The 10740-nt window shown below is 47.4% G+C and overlaps 1 long non-coding RNA gene across 2 annotated transcripts; it reads left to right on the plus strand.

The window, feature by feature from the left end:
- The first annotated feature begins 308 nt into the window (after positions 1 to 308).
- Positions 309 to 5994, plus strand: LOC120375148. 2 transcript variants are annotated; one of them, XR_005586461.1, is made up of 5 exons: positions 309 to 482; positions 1765 to 2006; positions 2085 to 2217; positions 4661 to 4747; positions 5713 to 5994. It is a non-coding gene; the product is annotated as an uncharacterized LOC120375148 (long non-coding RNA). The 2 variants fall into 2 exon arrangements; XR_005586462.1 differs by lacking the exon at positions 309 to 482 and adding an exon at positions 828 to 893.
- The last annotated feature ends 4746 nt before the right edge of the window (positions 5995 to 10740 follow it).

Here is a 10740-nt window from a genome sequence, read left to right on the forward strand (position 1 = left end):
GAAGAAGTAGGGCTGGAAAAATTGTTTCCCAAACTGACTCTATTGCTGATGGTTTGTAGTGCAAACTGTTTGCTGAAATGAGGGGTGAGGGGAACCCATTGGACCAGATCCTTCACTACTGGACTGGAAGGGTTTAAAGTAGCCAGGTAGGCCTATTAAAGCCACAGGCTGCACCTGGAGGAAGAGCCAGGGAGCAGGGAATTGATTGAAAGCAGGTTCAGCTGGGCAGGAAGAGGTGGGGCCTATAAAGCCAGGAAGCTGGCACCAACCAAAGACAGTAATCTCTCCTTTCCTAGAAAGAGGGAGGGGGTATTTGGAGGCTGCAGGGTCCTGTAGACTGCAGTCACTCTCTGGGATGAGGGAAGGGGTTTGGAGCTGGTGCACCCAGAAAAAGGGGGAGAGGGAAGGAGTGGTGAGGGCTGGAAGAGGAAAGCTCTGAGCTGCTGGATAGAGGGTCCCTGGACTGGAACCTGGAGTACAGGGTGGGTCTGGGTTCCCTACCTGCCACTGGGGAAGGGACACTAGTGGGCAGTGACCTGGAAGATTGCCAGGGTTGCTGTGGGAGTGACTGGGGATTTGAAGGACTGTACCCTGGCAGTGGGGGGGATGCAGAGTGACCTGGCTGGAGGGCTGAGTCATGAGGAGGATGCTGCAGTTCCAGGCATGAGAAAGGGGCTGCAGACTAGAGAGGAAGTTGGAGTGATGGTATGCAAGTAGGGTGACCAGATGTCCTGATTTTAGGGTCTTTTTCTTATATAGGCTCCTATTACCCTCCACCCCCTGTCCTGATTGTTCACATTTGCTATCTGGTCACCTTATGTGTAACCCCTGGAGGGGGCGTTGACCTTGTGAGCTCATCCAGAGAGTGGCCAGGAGGAGGTGCCCAGCTAGGGGTGAGTGGAGCACCCCCCCCCCCCGACACTAAGCTCCACCAGAGACAACTGACTGTCATGGGGTTGACTCCAATGGAGTGACATACCGAATGACACTAGCTGGGGATCTGGCCTCTCCCTGGAACAGGGGCCCCCAAACTGTAGGGTGAGGAACATTTTGGGGGGGGGGCACAGTGGGGCCTGGGCCAGCCCCCATGGGGTGGGAAGGGAGCACCAACCAGCCCTACTCTGCCCCTGGTTCTGCTCTGGCCCCACCCCTAGCTGCAGCCTCTGGCTCTGCCTGACCATGGCTCTGGCCTGGCTCCCAGCCCAGCAGCGGCTCAGGCCCCAGCCTCCTTACCGCTGTCTGTGCCCTCCCCACCCTGGGAGCTTCAGTCCTGGTTCTGACTGTGGCTCTGGGGGGTGGGGAGCGCAGATAGGGGTGAGTGGGATGTAAAAAGCTTAGGGACCACTGCTCTAGAAATATAATGGTCTTTTCTAGAGAGGTTTGGGTTTTTTGCCTATTGTTTTGATACTGTGGCTCCCCAAAGATGCTACGTGGGGCTGTTCCTCTCTCCTCTTTCAGGGGATAAGTCGCCTGTGTGCAGAAGGCCAGCTTAAGACAGTGATTCATGGAATTCCTATCACTAGCTCAGCATAGTGAGGAGGGACGTTTGCTGAAAGTGTCTCCCATAGACTCCTCACAATAGGGCTTAAGTGGTGCACAGGCCTGGTTCTGGCCTTCTGAATAGGGGCAAATAGCATCCTTGGCTAGTAAGGATCCACAAAAGAAAGGATATCCTGTCTGCAGGATGAAAAAGCTTGGCGTTAAAAGCTAGTGTTTAAGCAGTGATGTGGACTTGGGGCTGAACTCTGTCTTTGTCCTACTCAGCTGAGCGGGGGAGTAAGGCCCACTTGACAGAGGGAAGAGGGTTCGGCCAACCCATTGCAGCAGCCTTGTTCGGCTGTTCTTCCCCAGGAGGACTGGAAATCAAGTGAAGGCTGGAGCTGCCCTCCTCATAGTAGACTGACTCCAGTAAGGGCCCCAAATCCAGTTACTGGCGAAGAACTCTCAAGAGTTGGCAATACTGCACCCCTCCACCCTCACTGGCCGGACTGTCGGGCCAGGGTGAGGTAGGAAATTAGCTGTATGCTCTCAAGAGGTGAGAAAGGAGTAGGGGATGAACTGTAAATGTCACAATTTCCTCCCAGGGCTGCTGCTGCCCGCCAAGGCTAGCTATGCGATCCCCCGTTTCAGTTCCAGTTACATACTCTTCTGTATCATCATCCTAAATAGCTGTTTGTAACAGACAAACCTTCAGTGCATTCCGCTTCCTACAGAAAGGTGAGCACAACCACTTACTAGGCTTTGTTTCCGTGTGATACCCAATCTGCCTAAGCCAAACCAATGTCGGTGTGATCTGAAAATGCTCTCTGCAAATCTGCGCTCATAAACAGTATGGTTTATTGCTGAGTTCACTTAATGCTGCTATGGGAAACAGCACTGTAATTGAACAAGTAAGTTCACTTTTTATATTTTTAAGATCTTTGGTGAAGAGGAGTCATAACTTACTTCAGTAACACGAAGCTGCTGTGTTGCTTTCTGCATTAAAGAAATGGGTGGTTGTGGTAACAGCTAAGCTATTTTCATTTAAAAATTACACAGTCCTAACACAAAAGCATCTAGACTATGGTTCCAAGCACTGCCCTCCAAAATGGAGGCTACCCTATGGTCTCTGTAGCCACAGCCTCACCACAATGATACTGACAAAGACCCTGTTGCTTTGGAATTCTTAATGCATTTCAAGCATTGCTTTGAAGTAGTCTGAATGAACATCTTGGAACACCCCACTAGGAAGCTCAGGCTGGGCTTTTCAAAGAAGTGTAAGAGATGTAGGTAACTCCAGTGGGATATGGGCTCCGTGCTCAGTATTGCCAACCGCCAAGCTTCAAAACCATGGGGTACACTGCCAAAAATCATGAGATTGGCCTCAAAATCATGACTATTTTTTTAATAGATCGCTGGTTTTCAACCTGTGGTCTGTGGTGACTGTCCAAGATTTCCAAAGAGGCCTTTTTTTGAAAATTTTTAGCAGTCTGCAAATGAAAAGGCTGAAAATCACAGGAATAGATATGGTGGGTTGTGGTGGGTCTTTTGATTTTTGAACTCCCCTTGCCCAGCATGTGTGTGTTTCAATTAGTGTTGCCAGGGCTCCAACATTTACAAAGGTGATTTAGCCTCCTCACATCTGTCAATCCCCCTGCCCAGAAATTATTACTGCCCTCCATTAGTGCTACCCTCAACTCCCCATCCCTTCTGCCCGCTCCAGCCTCACCTCTGGTCCTCCTTCTTCAACTGCTATCCCAGGTCTGGTGGGGAGGGGGGCGCTGCATCAGGGTACCTCGAGCTGCCCCCTTCATAGGGGAGAGGAAAGGATGCCTCACCCTCGCCACACGCAGGTGCTGCATGGTGGGAAGGGGGAGGACCACAGCAAGGGGTTGGGGGAGAGAGATGCAGATGGGCAGCGCCGGGCTCTTTAGCTCTTATCAGAACACATGGGCTCCCAGAGAGCTGTGTCTGCTTCCTGTGGCAGCCCTGATTGGCTGCTCTTCCCCAGGGGGCCAGCAGCCAATCAGAGGGGACTTCCCACCAGGCAGGGCTCTCATGTGTGAGAGGGCTGCTGGTGTTTCCTATTGCATTGCCAGACATGCTGTGGTGAGGGTGGAGCCGAAGAGGGCTCCTGACTCTAACTCCCTGGGAAAATCACAGCTTGACATCCCTGAAGTGGAAGGTCCATGGCCATGTGCTCAGCTGGTGCACGCTCACGCATTGCTGCCAGCTCTTGCCCTGTGTTTGCAGTGATGGGACTTTGGCCAGGGCAGGAGCCCGTCGGGTGATGACACGAAGCTCTCGCCCTCTAGCCAATTTCAACCATGCCTGTGGGGGAAACCCCACTCTCATTGTCTGCCTGCGCCACCTGCTCACCTCCTGAAGCACTGCAACCATTCCGAGCTGCTGCAGGCAGAGCTTCCCATGCCCTCGGCTTGGACAGGGGCAGAGAGGGATGGAGCTGCCGAGCCTGGAAGGGGGACCCTGCTGCAGCCCCCCCAGGCCTAGGGGAGGGCGATGAAGAACCCCATAAGCAGCAGATGTGAGCTGGGGTCGGTGGTGGGAGATGGGCAGAAGTGATGTGGGGTTTGGGGGGGATAGGATTGATGTGGGGATGGGGTAATTGCTGAGCAGGGGAAGGGCAGGTGTAGGGGTGAGAACCAAAATCACTTGTCCCAATAAATGGGAGTGTTGGCAACACTCATTGTCTCTCTCTTTCTCACATACATACTCTGGATGGGGAGGAGGAATTCATCAGTCAAAAGACAGACCAAAAAAGCACACTAATATCTAATGATTTGAGGGGGAGGCCTCACTCGTGGTTTTTGATCTCGAGGTTGGCACTGAAATTGGCATTACAAAAATCAATGAGGTTTCACTTGGGAACCAGGGCCTACCACATGGATTCAGTGATGCGATCTCTCTCAACTTTGATTGTGAGTCTTGTGATATTTGGTGGGGGTTTTTTAAAGCCCCAACTTAAAAATGTAAGTTTCTAACCTTTGTGGTTGCAGAGAAAAGCTTGAAAATGTGACGAGTGCACCTTAATGTTTTGGGTTTTTTTAAAGGCACATAAAAAGAACCCTCACATTTCAACTTGGAAAAATGTAATGATTTTCAAGCCAATTGTGATTTTGGAAGGGCCTCCAGACTGATTCATGTCTTTTGAATGGCTCAGGTTGCTCCAGCTGCAGAACAAGAGCCACAGTTATAGAGTTCCTCATTGGTAGGAAGCCTCACGAATCTCTCCAAGTCGTGAACCAAGGTAAATAATTGAATCCACAAAGGAGCAGAGAGTGGATTTTCTGTGTTGCTGTCAGTGAACATTTAGAGCCAGGAACCGATAGTTTGAGAGGTGGGAAGGATTTCCTTGTCTTATTATTTCAAAGTTATTAACACCACATTCATGACCATTTGCATAGGCAGAAATGTCACAGAATCCTGGCTGGATGAATGTGTCAGAACTGTTGCGCTTGGAGTGAATGAAGTACTGTGCATGCCACAGAAGAGCCTTGATTCTGTTGTAATGAATTAAGCTTTGACTGGACCTAATGGAACCACCACATGCTTGAAATTCTGATCATGAGGAGAGTTCCAGCTCACAGCAGGAGCCCTTGTAAAATATTTGAGCCGCAGGCAAGGTTCCCAGGTATCCCTGTGTCATGGGAAAGGAATCCAGGTTTGCTGTGATTATCACCTGTGCACAGAGAGATAAGGAAGAAAAAGGCAATTAAAGCTGCATTGCATTTCCTCTGTACCTCCTAAAAGACCAATGTATAATTTGGCATGTTGGTTGCTATCCTGCTTGATGGGTGCTCTATATTGTCTGGAATTAGCATGAGCTTAGCCAGTCGAGCAAATTCTGCTCTTTCACATGCACTCAATAGGTGTGTGATGGAGAGCAGAATTTGGCCCAGTGTGCACAATTTATTGGTGGGCGATTTGATTGGGCCAGGAAAGTCAGGAGAACTCCTTAGGCATGTCTAGAGTAAACAAGGAATCAAAGGGATAAAGATGTTTTCAGGAGGAAAAAAGTGTCAGTATGAATGAAATATCTGCAACTAAGTGCAAGATTTAGGACATTGTGTCCTATTAAAGACCAGGAAATGCCACTGAAAGGTGCTTACAAATTCAGACTAAGCACATCATTATGAGAACATCAAGAATGCAGGTTGTTGTTTCTTTAATTCCCATTGGATCAACAACTAAATCAATCCTATGCACTTGCAGCATCCTGAAGAAAGCCAGAGGAGACACCAGAACCTCCATGAAATGAGCAGGAGGAAAATTTGAAGTTTAACTGGAGGCAGTATTGTTATAATTACTACATGTTGTGTTATGATTAATGGGGTAGATTCCTTTGGGAGAGGCAGCTTCTGGAACAACAGGCAGCCAAATGATGCTGAGCTATTTCCTTGAGTGAACCTTGTGGAAATGAGATGCTTATGTATGACTAAATATCAGCCCAGATTGGGAATAATGTGATGGCTAAATAAACAGCTAATTTAAGCACCGTGGCAAATTACCAGTTGGTTTCATTCTGTGAACTTCCAGCTGATGGTTCTGTATGAGACAACTGTACATTTTTCTCTCTATTTGTAAATGTAATATTGTGGCAAGGCATTAGTCATGAAGACACCCACTTGCTAGCACTGTATTTCCAGTTCTGTTTTCAGATGCTGGGTTGGTTTCAGGCCACATCTGTGGCTGGTGCAAATCAACATCACTCTCTTGACTTCAAGGGGTCTATGTTGATTTACAGTGGCTGAGGGGCTTGCCTCCATGTAGTCTACTCACATTTTTCAAACTAACCTTAAGCAGCCACTCCTGACATGCTCTTGACAGTGATTCTAGATGGCCTGGACCACCTTAGATTGCGAGCCCCTTGGAGCAGGGGTCATTTTTGAGTGTTTGGAAAGTGCCTAGCCCATTGTAAGTGCTACCACATGGAAATTATTGTCCTTTACTGAGATTGAGCTCTCTGGGCAGGGGCTACCTTCTTGTTCTGTCTTTGTTCAGCTCCTCACACAATGAAGTCCTGGTCTGTGACTAGGGCTCCTAGGTTCTATCACAATACAAATACACCTCTACCCTGATATAACGCCACCCGATATAACACGAATTCGGATATAACGTGATAAAGCAGCACTCCATGGGGGCGGGGCAGTGCGCTCCGGAGGATCAAAGCAAGTTCGATATAACACGGTTTCACCTATCATGCGGTAAGTTTTTTTGGCTCCTGAGGACAGCGTTATATCGAGGTAGAGGTGTAGTTGTTAATAACAATACACCCGTTCATTGTCCCCTACCTCTGTCTACTACTTGTCCTTGTAGCCTCAGAACTTCCACCATCCTTAGCTCTTATGCTTTTGAACAGAAGTCTCCCACCTGGCTATTTTAATCTTTCTGCACCCTAAGACCCCCCACTCCTACATCTCCGAAATGACTCAGGAAATAACACACACACACACCTTCCATTCCATTGGTGTGAATTTATTAGCAGTTCTTGGCAAGAGCAATCTTCTGTGATTAAAAACATCTCCTTTACCACCCTTAACGCTGATGCCATCATCATTGCAAACCCCTGGAGAGGAAAGTCTTCTAAAAAACTTCCAGGCAGCTCAAAAGAGACGTTTTCAGTCTCCCCAGATTAATCACCCTAACTCTAAACTAGGTGGAGCTGGCGGAAGTGTCTTTTGTTATGTGTCTATACAGAGCCTAGCACGAGGGCATCCTGATGCTTGATTGGGTCCCCAGGTGCTACTGTACTACAAATAACTACAAGTGATATCCCATTACATATGTATATTTCCTAAACTGACATATTTGTTTTCTGATTTGAGGTCAGTTCATACATGTGACCCTTTCCAAATGGAAGTTCATTTTCATAATAACATAATCGTTACTCTATAGCGTCATGTCCCAGCAATGCTCTCCCATAATCTCTTTTGTCGGGGATTCCAAATCAGCAACACAAATGCATTCTGGGATGACATTCATTAAACAAGGTCTCAATAATGGAGACACATTTTTTTAAAATCAATTCCTGTTTTCACCATAAAAGAATTGGGTGTTAACCAGTTTATGATGATTTGTGCCTCTTAAAGGAGACTATTCCTACCCCTTGATATGGCTACACCAGTTTGGCGAGTGTACTGTGTAGAAGTATATCCTTAATCACTTAAAATAGTTTAGATCTAAACCATTAAAACTGGGGAGGATTACAATTTACTGTTTCAGGACTGATCTCCCCCCGTTTTATCCACCTACCTTGCTTGACAGGTCCAGTTTCTGCCTCCTGTAACTTACAAGCAAGACATCATGGTAATGGTTGAGTAGAGTGTCCCTGTGCAGAAGAATGCATATATATTTTTAAATGCCAGAGTCAGGAGGTTTACAAATGAGCTGATTTCCCAGTGCAGTAAGTTTCTCAACAGTTTATGATGTGTCTATCCAGTGCCTAGTATGGTGTTCAGTGATCATTCAGTGCTTAATGTGCTTGCAAGAGCTCTGCTTTATTCTGTGTCTGGTTCCAACTTGCTGTGCATGACCACAAGAGCTTCACAGCACCTGGCCCAGACACTCTGTCTGGGAAGCTCATCCCTTAATGATGCTGTTTCCGGTACCATACTTAGTACAATTGGGCCCTGATCCTGACTGAGGCCTGGACACATTCCTGCAAATAGCATAATAAAACTGCAGGCATCCAATGAGTGGGTTTTAGCCCATGAAAGCTTATGTTCAAATAAAGGTGTTAGTCTCTAAGATGCCACAAGTACTCCTGTTCTTTTACAAATAACTCAGTAAGGAGTTGTTGTACATGGAATTTGACCTCTACTTTGCATTACACTTGATCTTCCTGCAGAAATCTCACTGGGAATTTAGCAAACAAAATGAGGGCGGCACGTGGCATTTAGCATCCATGCATGTCAGATGAACTGACTTAATAGATCAGGAACCAATCCAGCCTGTTGAGTTAATTATTTCTCTGCTAAGAATGCTCACGACATGCAGCAGTTGCTCCCAAGGCATTTGGGCCCAGAGCCTCAAGGATATTTAGACACCTAACTGCGATTGATTTCAATGGGAGTTAAGTATCAGAGGGGTAGCCGTGTTAGTCTGGTTCTGTAGAAGCAGCAAAGAATCCTGTGGCACCTTATAGACTAGGCACCTAAATATGTTTGTGCATCTGGGCCTTGGTAATGAAGAAATAATGGCAAAACTCTTATTGGAAGCCTTGCTGATCATCATGGCTGACATTTATCCTAGCATGATGGGCTCCTGCAGAAAAACCTCAGCACCATCTTTGCAGCACATTGGGGCTGCAAGTGGACTGGCCACACATGAGGGCCTCTATATAGAGAGTTGATGGGGGAGCCGCGGCAGTCAATCCTCCGCCGTGAGGACAGGAGGTAAGTCAAAATAAGATACGTCGACTTCAGCTACGCTATTCCCGTAGCTGAAGTTGCGTATCTTACATCGACACCCGCCCCCCAGTGTAGACCAGGCCTAGGTACCATTACAATGGTGGCTATGTGACCTTCCCACTACCATGCAGAGATCCACGTGTGACTGCTGGCTCCTGGACCTTGCTCACCAGGAGCTGTTAAGAAGCACTCTGGGGAAGAAGGCATGGAGTGATTTAATCTGCAGTAACTTCCCCAGCTGTTTGAGGAGTGGCACAAGTGAAGTTCTGTCTAGTTCCCACTGGTGAAGAGAATCATGGCCACAAAGCAAGATGTTTAGGTTGGAGGATGGCTGTGAAGCAAAAGAAAAGAAGGGATCCTCAAGGTCCTGACAAGGATATAGAGGACTGGGGGAATTTAAAATAATTCTAACATCTGGCAACCAAACTCAAGTTCAGCAATTAAGATTCACATCTCTGACAAACTCTTCTATCTAAGAGGCTCAGCCCTTTTGTTAGCAAAATATTTATTGTTCCAGAGAATTTTATTTCATTGTTTCATTTATTTCAAGGGAGTTAAAAGATGTGTCTTTATTGTTTCTCTCCTCCCCGCCCCTCATAGCTCTCCAATGTTGCCAGGTTTGAGATTTGGATGTTAGAAAACTATATAAAAATAGTTCTTGTCCAATAGTCAAAAGTGAGTCTCAACCCTTGGGTCAGAGATAAATAAAGATGGGATGAAAAAAATAGGCAAGCGTTTTAGAATCCCCTCCCCCAAAACCCCACCAAAATATGGATTGTCAGATTTGCTTGTGAACAAAGGGTTTAAAAGGCCAACACAATTTCCAAGGGAAGTGATGAAAGACCTGTGCCTTGAGTCATTAACACTAGACTAGATAAGGAATCAGGAACTACATTTAGGGTTTCTAATTTGGTGGGGGTTTTTTTCCCCTGATTTTTTTGTTATTTATATTTATGGCTAGTTTCTAGTGATGTGCAAAGTAATGTTTCCCTTGTACTAAATCAGGGGTTCTCAAACTGGGGGTCAGGACCCCTCAGGGGGTTCTGAGGTTATTACATGGGGGGTTGAGAGCTGTCAGCCTCCACCCCAAACCCCACTTTTCCTCCAGCATTTATAATGGTGTTAAATATATACAAATATATTTTTAATTTATGAGGGGAGGTCACACTCAGAGGCTTGCTGTGTGAAAGGGGTCACCAGTACAAAAGTTTGAGAACCACTGTACTAAATGTTTAATGTCTCAGTTCCCCTATGGATAAGCTTGCAGGGAGTATGAGAGGGTTTCTTTTTTTTGGGGGGGGGGGTGTTTCTAGTGCCTTTTGTGAACAAGTTTCAAGACTGCCAAAAATGATGTGGGTGCTTTCAGTGTATACAGTATTTTTTTTTTTTTACTAAAGACTGATTTTCACTATAACTCCCAATACACCGAAGGGAAGGAATAGCCCTGCACTTGCCCCTGGGGAGGGGGACCTCTGATTTGACTTTCCAGCTGTTCCCCACCTCTCATTTCTCAGCATCCTCTGCTTTGCAAAGCTGAGGGAGTGGGAAGGGAGGAGCCAGGATCCGTGCCCCCGCCCTCCGGGCTTAGCAAAGTTTCGGGGGAAGTTAGAGAAACCCCTGCCCGTCCCCTGCGCTGAAGCGGCTGCTCCTGCAAGCAGCATCTTTTGTTCGCGGCTGGATGCACACCCCCATGACGTCAGCCAGGAGCCTGGACCAATCAGAGCGGCAAAGGGGTGTCCCGGTGGGGATCCTCCCCCCCACCCCCGCTGTAGTTAGCCCTGACGGGGGGTCCCCGCAGCAGGGGCCTATATAAACCCCCTGGAGCCAGCCG

Source organism: Mauremys reevesii, linkage group 11 (genome assembly GCF_016161935.1).
Source record: "Mauremys reevesii isolate NIE-2019 linkage group 11, ASM1616193v1, whole genome shotgun sequence".
Lineage (NCBI taxonomy): Eukaryota > Metazoa > Chordata > Testudines > Geoemydidae > Mauremys > Mauremys reevesii.